Below are 19,708 nucleotides of genomic sequence, written 5' to 3'. Positions count from 1 at the left end.
GACTGCCAGGTTTCTATTATAAATCCTGTTCCCAAGGTTTTACAGCATGTGTGTTTCAAACTGCAGTCAGCAAAGTTGTTTTTACAAGGAGCTGTCAGCCCCAGTGTGAATTTTTGTCAAAATAAAATTAAAAATGGATTTGATTGATTCAATCTGTCAATTTTTCAGGATTTCTGAAGCTATTTTTTCTAACCTCTGGCATAATATGCCTCAGACTTGAAAAATGCAGTTTCATAGCAAGCTTTTAAACAAGGCTAATTGCTGATTTTTGTTGGAAGGAGAGAAAGGGCAAATAGGTTTGTATGGTGTTAATGACTCTTATATTTTAAGACTAGACAAGACCTTTCTGACCATCTAGTCTGACCCTTTGAATAGTTAGGTCACAGAATTTCACCCAGTAATTAACACATCTGTCCCAGTAACTTCCAGGCTGAATTATAGCAGATCTTTAGAAAGCTATTCCCTCTCACTGTAGGGAATGTCACAGGCAAACTATATAATCCAGTACTTGGAATGGCAGAGCAGAAGTTATCGCTTCAGACTTCTGCTCTTCACTCTGATTCTCACTCACTGTGTGGTCTTAGGAAAGTAACTTAATTTTTCTGATTTCTCCATTTTTCCATCTTCTGCAATGAGGAAAATAATATTTAAAAGCCTCAGAGAGGGGGTGGTGAGATGTAATAAATTATTTGAGGAATGCTTTGAACTATTCAGATAAAAGATGCTATTCTGTAAAAGAGAGCCGCTACCACGTATTCAAATTGGAAAACTGATTACTTTTTGGAACGTGTTCTTCCTCTGCATTTGTGTCACGTTAACAGCTACTGCGGAACAAACCTGGTTACGTGAAGAACTGAAGCTCACAGTCGATTGTTTTGAGTATTTCAGAAAGAAATAGCGTAAAAGTTGGTTTGGATATTTTCACTCCAACTGTAATATTTTTCTCTAATAGAAAGGGTGCTTTTCATCGTGACCAGATTTTGTTTTCATTTCCACTGGATAAAGCACCTTTCAGTGGGACTCTCTCAGGGTCACTAGAACTGTCCCTTTCTTGACTGTCCAAATATCTGGTAGAAAATTGGTTTCTGGAGACCAATTGCTACCTCTCTGAAATTAATGGGGCAGTTCTCACCCTGGACTCTCCCTGTGGCTGGACACTCAAAAAATAGAGGGTTTCATCTTCAAGACCATGATAATAATGCTCGGCATTGGCGTGATGAATAATTCAGACCTTTGTGCTGTAAAAAATATCCAGCATCATTCAACTGGAATATCCAGGACCTTTTTCAGAGTGACTTTTATAATTAAGTTCCAATATTAATCTTTACCATTAGTGGCTGTATCTACCCTGCTAAACACACCGGCTTCGAAAAGTGACCTTAGGCTAGTGACGCAGAGTGACCGGAACACACACTGGGTATCCTGCTGCTCCTAATCTGCACCTCTGTGTCCCTAAGAGATTATTATTATTATTTTATTGCAGCCTTCTAATTCAAAGTGTCTATAAGGCAAGGGAGAAGTAGGACAGTGAGGAGGGTGAGGTCCACAGTCTCTGGTACTGCAAGGTGCTCCGCTGGGTAAGATTAGTCACCTGGCCCACTGAAGGGCCACCACTGTGAAAAGCTCAGAGCTACGTGCTGGGGACATCAGCTCTGCACACCCCAGCTCCCGTCCCCTCACTGCTCACCAGGACAAGTTCTGTGCCAGAGACCACAGTTGGAGCATAATGACTCCAGGAGCAGTATCTCAGGGGAGCACGTGGAAGGGAGATGAGGAGCACACGAAAGCAATCACTGCTGCAGTGCTGTCAACTACATGCAGTGACTTTCCTGCAAGACAGAAAGTGTAGGGGGAATTCTCCCAAAATAATGATAAAACTTTAGACTTACAGAAGTGGTAAATTTGGATCAATCATCTTAACTTGTTTTCCACCTGTACAGCCAGGTGCTTTAGAAATAAAATTTCCGTGGTAGAACCTGTGTTCTTTGCCTCTGTGTTTTTCTAGCTCAGTTGAATGAGAAGTTCAACACCAGTTTAGAGTTCTCAAAGCCTTTGTAGGACTCAAGAGAAATTTGTGTGATGGTTTGGGAGCTCTCAGGCTCTGAATCCTGGTCACGAGAAAGAGCACTAGACAAAACCTAAGTCTAGGAACACGCCCTAAGCTTCCAAAGTCAGAAGAAGTGACCAGTCTCTGCCCTGTCCGGGTGGGCTGAGTGAACACTACAGAGATATAGTGGGCCAGACTATAGAAGTAGCCCTGAAAGCCAAAGTCAGCCTCCCCCAGCAGAAACTCTGAGCCTTCATCTAAAAACAACAGAGAAAAAAAGAAGAAAAGCTGTTTATATTTTTACTTCACCTGGAAATTCTTTAGCAAGCACAAGCAACAGTTAGCTCCCTGAACTGCATTCAGCAGTGCTTCAACACCTACAGCAGTTCTGCCTGACTCTACACACAGCTTTAGCGGGGTGGAGGGGCAGGGTCAAAGCCATTAGTAGCAGTTCCGGCAGTTTAAATAAGCACAAGTAGCATTAAAGGGCTCTATGAGCATATTCAGAGAATGTCTCCATGAAGAAGATACTGACACATCCTGGTTCTATCCAGGCAGCAGGAGCTGGATGAAAAATGTAATTTTTCATACACTTGAAGATCAGGTTTTCAGCAAAATGAAAATTCTTGTGGGAATAATCTGCTGCGATCATTTCCTATTTTTAAATGAAAATCTCAAACCTGAAATCTTTTAAGACAATGCCTAAAAAAGTGGGGTTTCAGTGGTATTCAGTCATTTGCTGGGTACTGACATTCTCCATAGAAGTGAAAAAAAATTTAAAAAAACAGCCACTCAACATCCAGGCTGATGGTTTTCCCCTACCTCTCTTGCTCTCTGTCCAACTGCTGTCAAGGGCAGAGTCACAACTTCTGCCATAGTTCATAAAGTGCTTTTGTAAAATCCTTTGTCTGCAAAAATATCTGGAGGACAATAGGTTCTATTCTTACTAGGAAAGAGAAGAGATCTGCCATCAAAAAATGCAGAAAACTGAATAATCAAAGAGAAGAGACCAAACATCAGAGGCAGCAAGGGACCTGCTATGCAGCATTTGCCACAGCCCCCGATACCCTGTACTTTGTCACGGCACTCGCACAGTTCATCACCTCGACGTCACTGTAACATTTGCTTTGCGGATTGAAATGGGATCTGCCCGGTGACAATGAACAGAGGGAAGCTTTTCTGTGTGGGTTCCGACCTGGCTGGAGAGGGGCATCCCTGGTTTAGAAGCTGGGCTGGCATGGCTTTGCGTTCTGCGAAGTTTACGTTGCCCCACAGCGAAATCTTCAGGGTGGTGATTATTTCACATGTTTGTATGAAACTCAGCAGGACCGGTTTTGGTTGGCCTTGTTAGCTTCAACTACACAAAAATAACAGATAATATGTTTTTGTTCACACCAGTTTCAATGTCTTTTAGCAGTTTAAATGTGGTTGTTATTAGCAGGGACCAAAAAATGAGTCGGAAAAGGGCTTCTAAAGAGTGCTCATTAGCAATTAAAACTTCTTGAGCTGGGGAAGGCTTAGATTCAGAACAATGCTAAATACAGGATTAAACACCCTACATACCATGACTTCAGCAGATACCATATACCAAATTCACTCCCGATTTACAGTATTACAGTGGGGTTGTACCAAGAGGTGAATTTCATGTGCTGACACTGTTCAGTGAGAAATGCAGAGATGTACGAGTAGGCGTCACGAAAGCTCTCACAGTTTCATTTCTCGGAATGTTTTCCTGTCCCTTTGGGCATCAATGGTGAGCAGAATTACATTGGAACAGAACTGGTCAGCAAAGGCTACAAGCATCAAATACAGAGGAAGAAGAACCAAAAGCCATTTCTGTAAGTGAACAACGCTGCATGTCACAACTGTGTTGGAATATCTACAATCCAGATTAGTTCTGAGTGTAAAAAATTACCAGAATCACCTTCCTCTGTGAGGTGAAGCTCACCTTTGTCACAGATGATTTAAGAACACAAATTGCCACGTAATACTTATTCGCTGCTGGCTCAATGACTAAGTCTCCCCTGAGCCTCTAGCGTGAGTGAACTGGGTGATCCAGGCTGTGGGGTTGGGATAGGACACTGAAAAAAAAGAATGAGAACAACCAACAAGTCGGACAGTTCTGATCCACCTCCTGACTCCGCAGCTGGCAGCTGCCAGATGTACGCCTCATCCTTCAGAGTATGCCAAGAACAAGCTTTTATGTGATGCAGAGGATGACAGGGGCTTTCCTGGAGTCCCCTCTCTCAGCGTAGGGTAGACGCGGGGTTCCCGTCAACACCAGCGTATGAGGGTTGTGCTGCCAGCACCAGGAACGGAGGGGAGTCACTAGCTCCTGCACAGGCAGAGCCACGTACTGATGGGACAAGGCTGGCCTAGGCAGGGAGCACCCTGCCTCCAGCTCAGGGAGCACCCACACTGCCTCCAGCTCAGGGAGCACCCTGCCTCCAGCTCAAGGAGCACCCACACTGCCTCCAGCTCAGGGAGCACCCTGCCTCCAGCTCAAGGAGCACCCACACTGCCTCCAGCTCAGGGAGCACCAACACTGCCTCCAGCTCAGGGAGCACCCTGCCTCCAGCTCAAGGAGCACCCACACTGCCTCCAGCTCAGGGAGCACCAACACTGCCTCCAGCTCAGGGAGCACCCTGCCTCCAGCTCACGGAGCACCCACACTGCCTCCAGCTCAGGGAGCACACACACTGCCTCCAGCTCAGGGAGCACCCTGCCTCCAGCTCACGGAGCACCCACACTGCCTCCAGCTCAGGGAGCACACACACTGCCTCCAGCTCAGGGAGCACCCTGCCTCCAGCTCAGGGAGCACCCACACTGCCTCCAGCTCAGGGAGCACACACACTGCCTCCAGCTCAGGGAGCACCCTGCCTCCAGCTCACGGAGCACCCACACTGCCTCCAGCTCAGGGAGCACACACACTGCCTCCAGCTCAGGGAGCACCCTGCCTCCAGCTCAGGGAGCACCCACACTGCCTCCAGCTCAGGGAGCACACACACTGCCTCCAGCTCAGGGAGCACCCTGCCTCCAGCTCAGGGAGCACACACACTGCCTCCAGCTCAGGGAGCACCCTGCCTCCAGCTCAGGGAGCACCCTGCCTCCAGCTCAGGGAGCACCCACACTGCCTCCAGCTCAGGGAGCACACACACTGCCTCCAGCTCAGGGAGCACCCTGCCTCCAGCTCACGGAGCACCCACACTGCCTCCAGCTCAGGGAGCACACACACTGCCTCCAGCTCAGGGAGCACCCTGCCTCCAGCTCAAGGAGCACCCACACTGCCTCCAGCTCAGGGAGCACCCACACTGCCTCCAGCTCAGGGCTCGGCCACCACTGATGCAGAACGGAACGCTGAATTTTACTCTCTTCTGGGTTACAAATATGGGGTTTATTGCTGCTATCCTCATTCCACTAACCTTCATACTGAAACTAGTGTGGAAAGCAAAGACCATGCCATGTATACACCAGTGTGAATGTTACTGTGCAAGGAGATTCACATCACAGTACGATTCTTTGCTGTAACGTGTCACCATAACCAACCCGCAGAAACCATATCCAAACAAACTGCGGGCTACTGGCTGGTACTGACGGGACTGGGGGGGTTGGTGCTGCATCCAGGCTTGTGGGTAGGTGTCCCACACACCTGTGCACTAATGCTACTTCCCTTACAATGGGGAATAGCTCCTTTTTCTCGCTTACCAACATGCAGCAGCAGATGGGCAGAAGTAAGTGGGACTCTTCTGGGCAGCCATATGGGACCAGACCCAAAGAAACACAGGAAGGTAACTGGACAGCTAACAAAATGTGGGAGCATGGGCAAAATTAGATTGATACTCAACAAAATTTCTTCCACTGTGACAGTGCTACTAATCTCAACAGTATTCATAGCTCCAGAGTACTTTTGCAATGATGTACGGCACGGCTGTCTGTACACTGACAGAGGCAGCTTTCCACCAGCACAAACCACCCATGTAGACAAGCCCACCGTGAACACGTAGGGTGTTTACAGCCCTTAGCCTGTCATGCAGATTAAGTCGGAGCTAGAGCAGCCAATCGTTTTGATCTCCTGGCAGCGTGCAGGGCAGATGGAATATTAATCTTCTGAAATATCATACCATGCAATTTATAATAATCAGGGGACTGATGAGAAAAATCCAGACTGATATTATGGAAAATGGGCCATTTAATAATCTGGTTTCGGCAGACTTAGAGAAATGGGTAAGAGATTCCAGACATATTTGAAGACTTCGAAGGCACCAAGGAAATAATCCATTTAATTCAATAAAAGTCCAGTCTGGAATTGCCTCATTTGCAGCTTGCTTGACATTTGCTGAAATTGTTGGTGCCAGTACAATAAAATTGCTCTCTCGGTATAATTAAAGCACTCAGTAACATATTATTGAATGAGACATTCAGTGTCTGAGTAAACTTTTTATCTCAAAACCACGGACATGAAACATTTTAACGTAACTGGGACATGAGAATTGAGTAGCGACATCTGAATGCAGAGACTGGTCAGGACTCCAGCCCCGAAGAGGCTCTACCGCTCCGGGCTGGGTTCTCCCTGCACTACAGGATGTGACCCTGCTGCACCCCACGCTATTTCAAAATCACACTTTTAAAATGTCCTGGTTTCGGCTGGGATAAGGTTAACGTCCTTCCTAGTAGCTGGCACAGTGCTGCGTTTTGGATTTAGCATGAGAACAACGTTGCTGACACGCCGATGTTTTAGCTGTTGCTGAGCAGGGCTCACACTAAGCCAAGGACTTTCCGGCTTCTCGTGCTGCCCTGCCAGCGAGCGGGCTGGGGGGGCACAAGAAGCTGGGAGGGGCACGGCCAGGACAGCTGATCCCAACTGGCCAAAGGGCTAGTCCAGACTGTAGGACATTGTCCTGGACACAGCAACCGGGGAGGAGTTGGCTGGGGGCAGATCACTGCTCAGGACAGGCTGGGCATCGGTCAGCGGGTGGTGAGCAGCTGCATTGTGCATCACTTGCTTTCTGTATTCTTTTATCATTATTATTATTATTATTTTCCCTTTCTTTTCTGTCCTATTAAACTGTCTTTATCTCAACCCACGAGTGTTACCTTTCTTCTGATTCTCTCTGTGTGGTGTTTAGCTGCCTGCTGGGTTAAACCACAACAAAAAACTTCAATTCACAGTGGTTTTTGTTTGTTTTTTTTTTTTCCGATGGGCCACTATTGACACGCTGTGACACCTCTGGCCAGAGCAGAAGCTTGTTAGCTACGTTATAAATCACATCACCACAGAAGCAGATGGCCTGTGGGTGCATGTCACTTTGCACATGCTGCAGCTCCCTATGCAGTGGCTGGCTGCAGGGCTGAACCATAACACAATACTGAACCATCCAACTAATATTTATGACCTTATTTGTCTTCCTAGACCAGTGGGTATGACCCAACCTTGTGTTTCCACTGATGGAATGCATCCTCTGAGTGGACATCGCATGGCAATGACACAGGCCTTAGTCAACAGTCACTACCTCTAAAAATCTCACCAGCAGTAAGAAAGGAGTGAGGGTCCAGGGTCAATAAAGGTCAAGGGCTTAGCATTTAACACAAGCACAGAGGAAACGGGGCACTCCTCTCTCACCTGTTCAAGGCAGCTGAGAAAAATGTCTTATCAACACAGGCTCTGAGTGTGCTGCAGCTTGTCCATGAACTGACATCCTAACTGCAATGAGCTGGTATTGTACAAAACAGTGACTGCACAGAATAATTTGCCTGGTTTTGTGTAATGTGGTGCTTTCACATTTGTTTCCCAGGCCATTTGTTTGCAAATTGGCCTCTTCACCAGTGGAATTGAAAGAGAAATCAATATTACTAAAGAAAGTACAGAACCTGCAAAGTGCAACATCAGGGCTGTTTGGTTGTTTCAAGCAGAAGGAACACATTGAATAAAGATTAAAGAATAATTGATTGAAGAACAAAGATGACAAGGAATGATACAGACCATTTCATTTGCCTAAAAACAAAGTGCTCCTGACAGAGGATGGATGGATGGATTTGCTTTTACTCAGAAACACCATCCAATTCTTGAAATGCCAACAGAAAAAAAATCAGGAAGTACAATGTGGTCTAATGTCAAACAAAAGATGTAATTTCAAGTCATGAAACAACAGATTTCAGTGGAATGGCACATCCTTCATTTGGTCTGCAGATTGCGCCACAGCTACAAACAAAGCAGTCCCTCTAAAACTTTGTGGGTGGCAACACAAAGGAGGCACAGAGACCCTCTGGATATATTACAACATTATGGGACAACTCTGTTTATTAAGTCAATCGTTCATTTCTCTGCTTTAAAACGTCTCCAGTTATTTTACCTCTTCCACTCTCCTCCACTTCAGTCGTCCCAAGGGATGACTTGGCCACGTGTGAGCAGGGCAGCCCCTCCGCTCTCTGCTGAGGAGGTGCAGCAGGACTCGGCAGGGCTGCAGCCCCCGTCCCCTCCCTGCCAAGGGGCTGCCGGGCTCCCGGGCAGCGCCCTGAAGAGACGGGGGCACCCAACCCTGTACGCCGCTCCCATGCAAAGAGAATCGAGGGTGTCAGGGCCTTCCCGAGGGCTCACGGTCCTGCCCATGGGAGGAGGCTGGCCAAGAGCTCCGGCGCTGGGGCCTCAACAGGAACCCGCCCGGGGAAAAGTCCACCCGGCAGGAGCGAGGGAGGACAGTGAGGAGAGGGGCTGAGCAGCTCCACAGGGCGACTCAACCACCTCCCGCAGGAACTGCAACCCCCTACGCATGCTCTTCCGTATACAAGAGCAGGGACACTTTTCTCTGTTTGTCCTCTTTTTCCTTCCTGTATACTCCCAGGTACTATTTGTAATTTCAGTTCATATCCTAAAGCATTCCACAGAGGCATCATTCACTCCCTTTCAGGGTACAGTGATTAAAGTCACCAACAATGAGATTTTTCTCTCTCTTGGAACATTTTTGCTGTCACACATAAGGTTTGTGCAGTTTTTTGTCATAATTCTCACAGGAAAATGAAACAATTTAAGAGCAGAATAACAGAATGATGGTGATTGCAGTTTGTTGCTGACCTGACGCGGGTGAGTTACTGCTCAGTGATTAGAGCTCCAAAGACAATTTTATACTTTTCTGTGCTTCACTAGCACCAGCACAGCATTGCTTCCTGCTCCAACACTGACGCAGAGGTGATAATTATTTGCAAGACTGCTTTCTATCCATCCAGACAAGATGTGCTGGTTAAAAAAGTACATCTCAAACATCATCCTTGTCTTAGAAAGTGACTAAAGGAATCATCAAAATGCATATCACCATCTGGATCGAGTCAGGATGATTTCTGGTTTGTGTAACTTGCCAGAGAATTGCTGGGTTATAAACACAATTGAACATAAATTGGCTATCCTAAGGAAAGGCGAGGAAACGCTTCGGACAGATGTGCTCCTATAGTGCTGATCTGTATGCTGCCAATACAAATAAAAATAATTAAAGCAGACATGGCTGTAATTGGCAGTCCCGGATATTTGAGATCAATAGAGCAATAAAGAAAGTATAATGCAACTTTAGGTTAATTGCTCTACTCTCATGTAAGTATGGTAATTCTCTCCCTAGTTATGTAGGCCCAGGATACCCTGCTCCATCGGTATGTAATACTGATACATCCCATAGAATTACAGAATAATACTCAACAACCTACCTGGTGGTTTCTCATCCTGTCCACACCCGCCAGCTGTGTGTCAGCCTCCGGAGAGCGCTGGGGTGAGGCACGGTGCGTAGCAGTGGGTTGTGTGGGCTCAGCTGCAGGGCTGGGGCCTCCTCCTGGTTTCAGAGAGAACACAACAGCTCCACGTGAGTTGGGGATGGGGCCCTTCTGGGATGACCAAGGCAATCACATTTTGTATCTGTCTCTCTTTAGTTTTTAAACCAATGACAGGAAAAAGCAATGTTGGTTTTGGAACAAGTGAATAGTAGGTGATGTGGAACACTTCAAAAGGCGAAGGCCAAAATTAGTAAGTACTTAAGCAGGCTGCAGATTTTTGCTGCTGAATTGAAGGCCATGCATTCACTGCCATCTCTTTCCCTTCCACCCACCCAAAAAGGGCAGTTGTTACACCAAATTAGCAGGAGAGACATTGACAGAATAGAACAGAGGGTAAGGAGTTTTTTTAAAAAAATTAAACCCTAGGTACCCCAGTAAGGTAGTCTCATCACGATCTTTAGTTAGGACTGGTGATCTCGTTGAAACACTCTGGGCAGTCTCAAGGCAGTCAGTCCCAAGGTGGTAACATACAAACCCACATCAGTAGAAATTGAGAAAGAGCCTTCAGATAAGAACTGCACAGATATTTTGAACTGTCACTTCAGCCAGCGTCTTCTTAAGACTATTTGTAGAGGTGCCAGTGCATGCAACCTTGGTCCTGCATTGGATTTACTGATTGGGTTTACTGTCCCAGTGATGCTGCAGGCAGAAGATTTCTCTTCTTCACTGTGTTGGCTCATTGGGGCTGCATGGAGTTAAGATTATATATTTCTCCACAGCTACTTGAAAACCAGCACTCTCATTAATAATGTGGTGCACTTTGTATTAATTTGACACAGTTTAAGTTACAGGTATTAAAATGCAAGGAAATTCCCGTGAACAATTAATTAAGAGGTGTCTTTCAGCTGAATACAAATTTAGGATTGGTCTCGATCTCTGAAAGTTACAACCAGTATCAAACTTACAAAAAATGCAGGCTAGCAGAAAGCAGCAGAGCACAGCAGTAAATCTGCAAAGCTATTAGTTTTCTAGATGGCTGTTACAAATACAGCAGAAGCTGATGGATCTACATAATCTCACATGTAAAAAGTCATACCTTTCATTCAGAGGAGTGCTTTACAACTGTTAATTAAACCTCATGACACTGCAGGGAGTTAGTAAAATGCTAATGCCAGTTTTGCACATGTGTAAATTAGCCCATTTATCACTTAATATTTGAATGTACTTGATCACGTCCAGGGGAAACTGAACTGGAACCTTTGTATCTATTGATTTTCCTGGGCTAGAAGATACAATATCTCCAGAGACTTAGAGAAGGAATGTTCCATTTAAAAAATGAAATTACTTGGAATAGTAAAGACTGATTAATCTTTTACCTTACCCCAACAAAATTTAAAATAAATATTCTCCCTCTACTGTGCCTAACACTTCAGAAAAAAGATATACCAGTTTAGGAAGGTATGAAATAAGCTGTTTCTCTATTTTATTTGTCTACTAAACCTTTTCAAGAGTCCCCTTCCTGTAGAGATAATTAGAGATAAGTGTGGTTAAATTACCAACCTAATTTCAAGTCAACCCATTCCTAGATGCAAGGAAGTAACACCGGTGCACAACAACGCAAGACTACGATTTCCAAGGAGGGAAAGGCAGATGAGAAGTAAGCGAATTCTTGGTTTTCAGAGTCCATTTGCTCTGGATGGCAAAACACCAGAAGCTTTCAAAAGATGAAACACATTGGAAGAATAGATAGAATAAAATATTTGGTGTTGTGCTGCCTCAGTGCCACACTTGGTAAAGGGTAACAGAAGATGTCTGGCCTCCGAAGTCAACAGACACTTGAAGGAACGGCAGAAGGACTGGTGGTATCTCTAGCATATGGCACTTAGCAGAGCCTTAAGGAAGGCCTGACCTTGCAATTCAGTGGGCAGGAAAGCAGCTGAAGCTGAGTGGTCCTAAGGCTTTCAGCTCTCTGCCCACTTCCCATCTGTTTCAAAATCAGGACCCAGCAGAGATTACATTGCCGAAGAATCACGTAACCGATCACACAGAATTACACAGTGCCTCCCCGTTGAGCTGTATCCTATTCTGGTTGTAAAACCCTTGGGAAAACATAGCAGATGCTGAACAGGTAACTGAAGGGGACAATGAAAATTGCTGGCAAAGCTGTAGAAGCCTGAGTGTGATTGCTGCTAAGGTTACAGCTGTACAACTCACTAAGCCAGGGGTAACCAGATCTCATATTCCGGGCAGAAAGCTGAGTCCTGCACCGCCTAAAGTGATGCTTACCTCAGTTCTCCCAGCCTGAGTTAGTCATGCTGTGGCTAGCTAAACTTACCCAGCTTCCTTTGAAGCATCATGTCCTGACAGCTGCTAGGAACAGGATATCTGACCTGATAGGTATCGCAAATCCTGAATTCCTGGAAAGGCCTCCTTTGAGCCTACTCTGGGTATTTCCTTTCCTATGGAAATGGGCAGAATTGTCAACCTCCTTGGAAACTGCAATTAATCCAGGGTGAGGAGCTCGTTGCCATAACAAAGATGCAGACAAAATTGGGGTTTTTTTCTCAGCACGTCTACTACTCCAACATTCTAGTCAAGCCACACACAGTAGGCTCAGCTTTGAGCTTGGAGCCAGGCAGCGCTCCAAGGCTGTGCTTTGACCATGATGTCTACTAGAAAGTGCTGCGCTAAAGACAACCTGACATGCACCCGTGACTTATGCACTGGAAGGATCCCAAGTGTTTTGCATGCTATATATAGCACCACCAAAATGTGGTTACATCTGAAGTGAAAGGGAGGGCAGGGAACAGAAACACTGCGGTGCAACGATGTGAAAAACAGATCAGCTAATTTTAAAATTGGATGAATTGTCCTTTCTTGAGCCTGAACCAGAGCCTTTGAATCCCACTTATTTAACAGAAGATGTCACAAAAATCTAAAATCTTCAGTGATGCCCTATTGTCAGGTCCTTGGCTCCCCATTACTGCTGAAACACAGTGGTGCTGGTGCGGCAGCTCTGTGGTGCATTTGTCCTTTAATCACAATACCATTTTAAATATCACTGGTACACCAGGAGGACACCAACTCCAAACACGGGAGATAAGGCAGCGCAGGAGGAAAGACTGATAATAAATTACCTGACAAGAGACATCCCTGTAGTTCCAGTGCTTCACAGTCACTAATGCATTCATCCTCACAGCAACCCTGTAAGTACAGATCATCAGTTACACAGAGAAGGAACCAAAGGCTCAGGAAGACTCGCACCCTCCATACCATGCAGCCGTTCTTCGGGGTACACCACAGTGCCAGAGCCCCATCAAAGCCTCTAGGCAGAGGCTGAAGATTGGCCCCTCTCTCCTTGGGGGCTGGACAAGCTCCACCAGGGTTTGGGGCCTCAGTTGCTCAGGCCTAGAGCACTCTCATGGTCACGGAACAGCACTGACAAGGTGCAGTTTGGTGGCTTCACTTCTGGCTGTTGCTGCGGGAATGAAGTGTGTTCTAGGAGTCCTTCCTAACTAATGCTAGGTTGTGTCCAATGTTTGAGTTCCAGTTTTCCAACCACTGCAGAGCTGGAGCTCTCCTTTGGCTCTTCCCCAATGCCACACACTCCACCTCACTCTGGGGCATCCAACCCCCCCCTTCAGCTCAGCTTAACAACACTGAGAGGGAAGCGTCTCTGAAACAGCAGGAACAATGCCAGTGTTGAAGAGGGAAGCCAGGGGCTCACCAGAGCTTTCCCACCATCAGTGGCTTCCAATCGCTACCATTTATCTTCTACCTCTAACCATGTTGTTTCAAAGGTACTACACAGCTCCCAGCTCTGGTAATCCATTCTGGAGCTTTTCACCCCGAGGTTACAAGTTCACTGCTTCCCTTGGGTAGGACTGAAAGCCACCGTTCGGTGCTTTCGCTTCAGCCTGTTGCTTGCAGGACAGTTCTCTCTACCTGTTTCACCAGGAGAAGTTTTTTTAATGAAACAGCATTGTTTGGGTGCAACAAGAGGGGGGCTACTACCCAGGGGAAGGACAGTGACCCCACCAGCCAGGCACAGTCCCCCAGCACCAGACACAAAGAAGCAGCACAGGATGGGGACAGCAATAGGTCCTCCCTAGCAAGAACCAAGCAAGGTGACAAGGCGGGTCCAAGGTCAGGCTAGGAAATCCAACCCCCACAGGAACAGCACTGCAGGCAGCCAACCCGCAAGCACAGCCTTTAGACCCAGCCTAAATGGGCAGAGGGGGGTGGTGTGGGCTCCAGGTGAGGCCAGTCAGGGCCACTAAGGCCCTGGAGAGACCACGCCTATTAGTGTTCTCAGGGCCCTGACAAGCATTTTGGTTGAATGCTTCTCAAAGAAGTGTGTTTTTATAAAAAAAAAATCTGAAAGCTTTTCACACAGACCAATTTTGGAATTGTAGTGTTGAAAAGCATATCAAGAAAATCTCTGCAGGTGATAAAAATGCACTATAATTTTAAAGGCTTTTACTTTCAACAGAATTTTATGAGGGAGAGAAAAATATAAAATATTCCTTGTCTTTCCCAAGTAGATGGGAGTTGCACAAACTAAATCTAGCACTGTATGGGATAGAAATAACCAAGAAGAGAGCAAGATCTTTCTTTCCTACCTCCAGACTAGATGTTAAGTCAGTGAACCTGTGAGAATAGTCTAAAACCCCAAGACTCAGCAGGAATGGAGGACTTGCTACACTGGATCAATTAATTGACTCCTCAAGTGACAAGAGTATTTTTGCACATACATGGTGTGGCAAAGGAGCTGCCAAAGCGTGCTTGGAATTCCTCCTGTGAAGTGAACTTCAGAGGCAGACTGATACCTATTTCAGAACAGTACCAAAGAAACATATGCTGCGCCTAGCAATGAGATACCTCTTCTGCAGATAAAGCTAACAGTTAAAAATGAGGAATTCACTCACATTTTTAAAAAAACAATGAAAGTCAACATCTGTCTTTTCTCTGAATGATACATTTAGATTCAACCGCTTCGGACTGAAGCAAATACATAGTTTAAATCTTCCTGGCTTGTCCATTCTGCTTTATTGAAAGCATTTCTGACTCTGTTTCCTAGCAAGCTACTCTAAGAATACGGCAGTCCAGAAAAGTTACATGTAGTTGAATTTAGTGAAGATGTGGGTTTTCACATGTTCTTCAATATTTGCAATATTTTTTCAAGACCCAGCTTTTGGGGTCATGTGAGCATGCAAAAAATCTCAACTTCCATTTAGAAAAAGGGAAAAAGCAAAAAGAAAGTAAGTTTTCAGCCCCTGTGGTTGCAGGATTTTGCATTTTGAAAATATAGATTGTAAATTCTCACAAGTCAGAAGAAAAACAAAAAGAACCTTATGTTTATTATTTTAAAAAATCAGTTCTTTTTAAGCCAGTCACATAATCTGGGGTGTCGGATGGGTGTCTACTCCATGATATTTGAATGCCTGGTTTGGAAAGGCTGGACCTTATAGTATTATTAGCTCCTACCTATTTTATGTTTATAGTATTGAGGCCTAAAATTCCAAGTTTCAGCTGAGTAGAATGCTTTCTTCTGAGGTGATAAATCCCTGAAAATAATGGAAATACTGACAGAACTTTAACTGTACTATTTCAAATGAGACACTGTGATTTTTAGTTTCTAATTAAATGCATATTTCTTTCAAAATCATCTCTTATATAACTTGTAAATCATTTCAGTGGCAGCTTAGAAGGAAATAAGGGGAATGTTGATCTTGGCAAGCTTTATCTTGGCAAGAAAAAAAAGAATTTTCATCTGAACTTAAAATTCTTAAAACCTCTTATCCAAACAATATATGTACTGGGTATGAGTTCTTTAAAAAGAAAAAAAAGCATCAGCCAGTTTAAGCTTGCAAACAAATTGACAGGTATTCTGCTGCCTCCCTGTGGAGACTGGGATGCCTTATCTGGAGTTTCTTTTGAAACCAGAATCAAGTGCGGGAGCAATTTAGTTCAAGCCAATTTGCAACAGTCTTTCTAATTCGCTGTGTGGTTAATAAGCACAAACAACGCACTGGAGCAATACAGGTAAGTGCTGAAAGAGATGAAAGCACTCAGTGGTCAGCCCAGAGGAGGAAATGCCACCGAGGTACACCCTGCTGCGGGGGGCTGACAGTCCCCGGGCTCTGTGCCTGTTGCTGCATTGGAGGGGGCGAGGAACCACTGTGGCATCCTGCTACGCGTTCCCACTACTCCTGAACTAAGCTGAAGAAGAAGTAAAAAATAGCTTTCTGTTTTAGCCCCAAACCGGCTCTGTAGAGAGTTAGTGCAGGTAGGAAAGCACTAATCTGACAGCAGTGCTGTGTTAGACGGGCTCAAACTGCTGTGAAGACCTAACTTCCACTCTGGGTCTCCCTGGGGGCACAGCGAGGCGAGTCTGTATTCCACCCCACTCCTGAGGAAAAACTGTGGAGACAAGTAACGCTGACCCTTCACTGAAGGAGGAAGCCAGCACTTACAGAAGACAGTAGCACAGCTTCTGGAGAAGCCTTCTGTGGGGAGTGAAGCACGGTGTTGCCCTGGAGCGAGCCAGCGCAGAGCCACCGCGGAAGGAGAAGACGAGGCAGCACTGGCTGCACTTCTTGGCGGGCACTAGAGGAGACAGGAGCTGCTGTAGGCTCAGCAAGCACCGCCTGCTCGTGTCAGCAGGCCAGCGCTGCCCTGCCCGCCCTTCTGTGGCGCTGAAAGGACCATCAGATCTTTGTTGTTCCTCATCTCATATTGCTACCACCCAAATTTCTTCAGCAGCTGGAACTCTCGCTGCCGTGGGACCCAGGTGTGGTGGAGCCTTCACCAGTACTTCCAGCGGGGAAGAAAGAAGAGGTGGTGGTAGGATTCCACCTCAGCCGAGCCAAACCATCCTCTGGAGACACACTGCTCCTTAAGAACTGAATTACCATCGAGGGGATCTTCCTCCGCTGTTTATAAAGGAAGCTCAGGGTAGCTTCTTGATTTATGTGCCTGGAATTACAGGGGATTCATGGCAACTGAATAAGCAGGGACCAGGGGCACAGCCTAGCAGCTCACTAAACATCCCCAGCACAACATACCACTGGCTCTCAGCTTCTCTGTGGCGCTTTCCCAGGAATCCTGAGAAGGCGAGTCCACAGGAGCGCAGGACCAACGGGGAGTTACACCGTGTGTCCTCTGCAGAGGGGAGGGTCTGCTACCCAGGCAGGCACAGACTGCGAGGTCACTACCTCACACTCAAGTCTTCCAACAGATCTCGATGAAGCCACCACAACTACAGAAGGCCCTGAGTGTGTTCTGCCAACAGTTGATGAAATATCATTAAGAATATGTATTCCCAGCAAGAATTTCCCATAGAAATTTACTGTCACATCTTCCTTTTATGGCTTTAAACATATGAGGGCATGCCTTGTCCACACAGTAATAATGCAGAACAGGACATCACCCAGCTCGGAAACTGCTTAAGGAGATATCAGAGCAATCCACCTGCAGCGGTAGCTTAATCTTCAAATATTCAGAGTCTGTTGTTTTATTAGCACTAAATGCTGCAGCGGGCTGAAAAATTATAAACTCCTAAAAATATAAGATGGCCTTTTTGGCACAAAGAGCCTGTACTTAACTCTTTGCCATATCTCTGACCATGCTGATGTGCAAACACTAATTCCTGTTTTGCTTCTCCCTTTCCCTGATCATTTTTATTCCTGTAAAGGTGGCACATTCTCCCAGGGAGTTACTTGTTCTGTCTAGGATGGCCACGTGTCCAGGGCTGACCTGGACAGTCCTGGAACGGAGGCTTTACCTAGTGACAACAGCTCCGCTGGTGCCTTATTACAGAAAGAGCAAGGAGGACGGGGGGATCTCACCTGATGAACGCCCTGCGTGCTGATTATGTGAATTTACTCATCCAGACCAGATGTCAGTTAAGCAAGAGACAGCAGCACCAGCAATGGCTCCATTTTCCAATTCATGTAACTATGGAAGCTGGTTGGCAGGAATTTTTCTTTTCCTGCCAAATTTCTCACGTTTTATTTTTTTTCTTCTGTTGAAACCCTGAAAGAAAATTTCAGTTTGCAGATTTTGACTAAAAAAGTGAAACAACTTCCACAAAACAGCAGACACTTCAAGGAAGAGGAAAGTTATTTGAAAACCTAAGAAAAACACTACTATAATTCCTAGTACCACTTTTAAAAGCAAACACTTTCAATGTTATTTGCTATCTTACATCTGCCTTTCTCATAGGAAGAAATATTTTGGATAAAAAAAAAAGGGGGATTTTTGGGGGGGGTTTATTCCAGTTCTGTGCTCTCTAAACCCCTTCTTCTCAAAGAAAAGGGCACAGAACTCGAAATAGAGTGTGTGGGAAGAAATGTTCTGTCACCATTTTTCTTCTTCCATGGAATAAAAAGGAAAACGTAACAAAGTAAGTAAAGAGCAAAAAGCCCTCTCATTTACTTTCTTCTTACCCATTCTCTATCAAAAAAACCCTGGAACACAAGCCTTCTCTCACATTTCAAGTAAAACAAGGCAGCAAATCCCTTTTCCAAGGGAAAAGATAAATTATGAAGAAAAATGGGTTTTGGTGCTTTCTGGTTTTTACGCACTTTTTCTCCTGTGGGTAAGGAAAAAGAATGGGCAAGTTTTAAAAAAGTCGGAATCCTGCCCCCTTTGCCAAATAAAAGTATGACTATTTTTAATGAGTTAAATGTTCCTGTTTTTTCAAAAGCCTCAAACACTGTCTCAAAATCTTAAAAAAAAAAAATCCATAAAATATTTACTTTTTAATGCATCCCTTCTGAGGCTGTGTTAGTGATTAATGAATGACCTAGAAGAAGATGTCACCTTGTGACTAATCTATAGATCGAGTGAGCAATCTATCTATGTTTTTATCTGTCTACCTACCTACTTACCACATACCTGAGTATTGCCTGGATACGGGGGTTTCTTCAGCCTGTGGCTGTCAGCTAAGACTCTGTGCTTAGCATTTTCACCCAAATATTAAAAATAATGGGCATAACGATTGAGAGCTTGGTAGAGCAGTGTGGTGGTCTTTGGCAGAAATACTCGAGGGCATGTTTAAGGCTTCCAGGGCTGAGGATCTGAGCAGTGCCATCTCCTCTCCACTCTCCAAGCACAGTACCGCCGAGGAGCATGGACAGGCAGAGGACGCACAGCTTTCCTCTCTTTGCAGGGAGGTCATTAACTCCAAGGCTTCTTTTCCCAAGGCCCCATTCCCACGCAGGACGATCTGCTGGATCCCAGCGGTGACAGCGGAGCACAGGGCCCACTGTGCAAACGACTGGCCACATGTCGATGGGAAACTGTCTGAGGCAGGCAATTTTTCAACTTAGTCTGAAAGAAAAATGAAGAAACGTATTTGGGCTGCAGCCTGTGTACAGCAGGGCTCATTTATCCCTTTTCCTATCTCTTGGGAGGGGAAGAGAACAGCTCAGTTTCTTTCATCACCTGTGCGCATGACTTACTTGGGGAACTTCTCGGCCCCACCAGATTTTGGCTAACTGGCACTCGGGGACTGTGGAGCCGGTGAGGGTGAGCAGAAAGGAGAACAACTGCCCCATCAGGAAAAACTCCAAGGCTGGACCTCGCAGGGCGCAGACCCCGCGGCAGCTCAGTGACTGCGTCCCTGCAGGGCCGCGACCTCTCGGGCGAAGCCGGGAGGAGATTTAGAGCGGAGCCGTGAGGAAGGCGGCAGATACGGCGGGCCTGTGAGGGAGCCCGGGGTGCCCCCCGCCCTGCAGGCCTCACCCCTCCCCACCATCTTGGCGGCCCCAGCCGGGAGGCGCCGCCATGGCCTCCCCGCTCCAGCCCGCCGCGCGCCGCCAGGGGGCGCCGCCGCCCGCCGCTCGCCTCAGCCCCGCCGCGCGCGGGTGGGCACGGCCGCCTCAGCGCGGGGTTTGGGGCGAG

Source organism: Strix uralensis, chromosome 5 (genome assembly GCF_047716275.1).
Source record: "Strix uralensis isolate ZFMK-TIS-50842 chromosome 5, bStrUra1, whole genome shotgun sequence".
Taxonomy (NCBI): Eukaryota; Metazoa; Chordata; class Aves; order Strigiformes; family Strigidae; genus Strix; species Strix uralensis.
The sequence above is the reverse complement of the archived record's forward strand: the minus strand, read 5'-3'. Positions refer to the sequence as shown.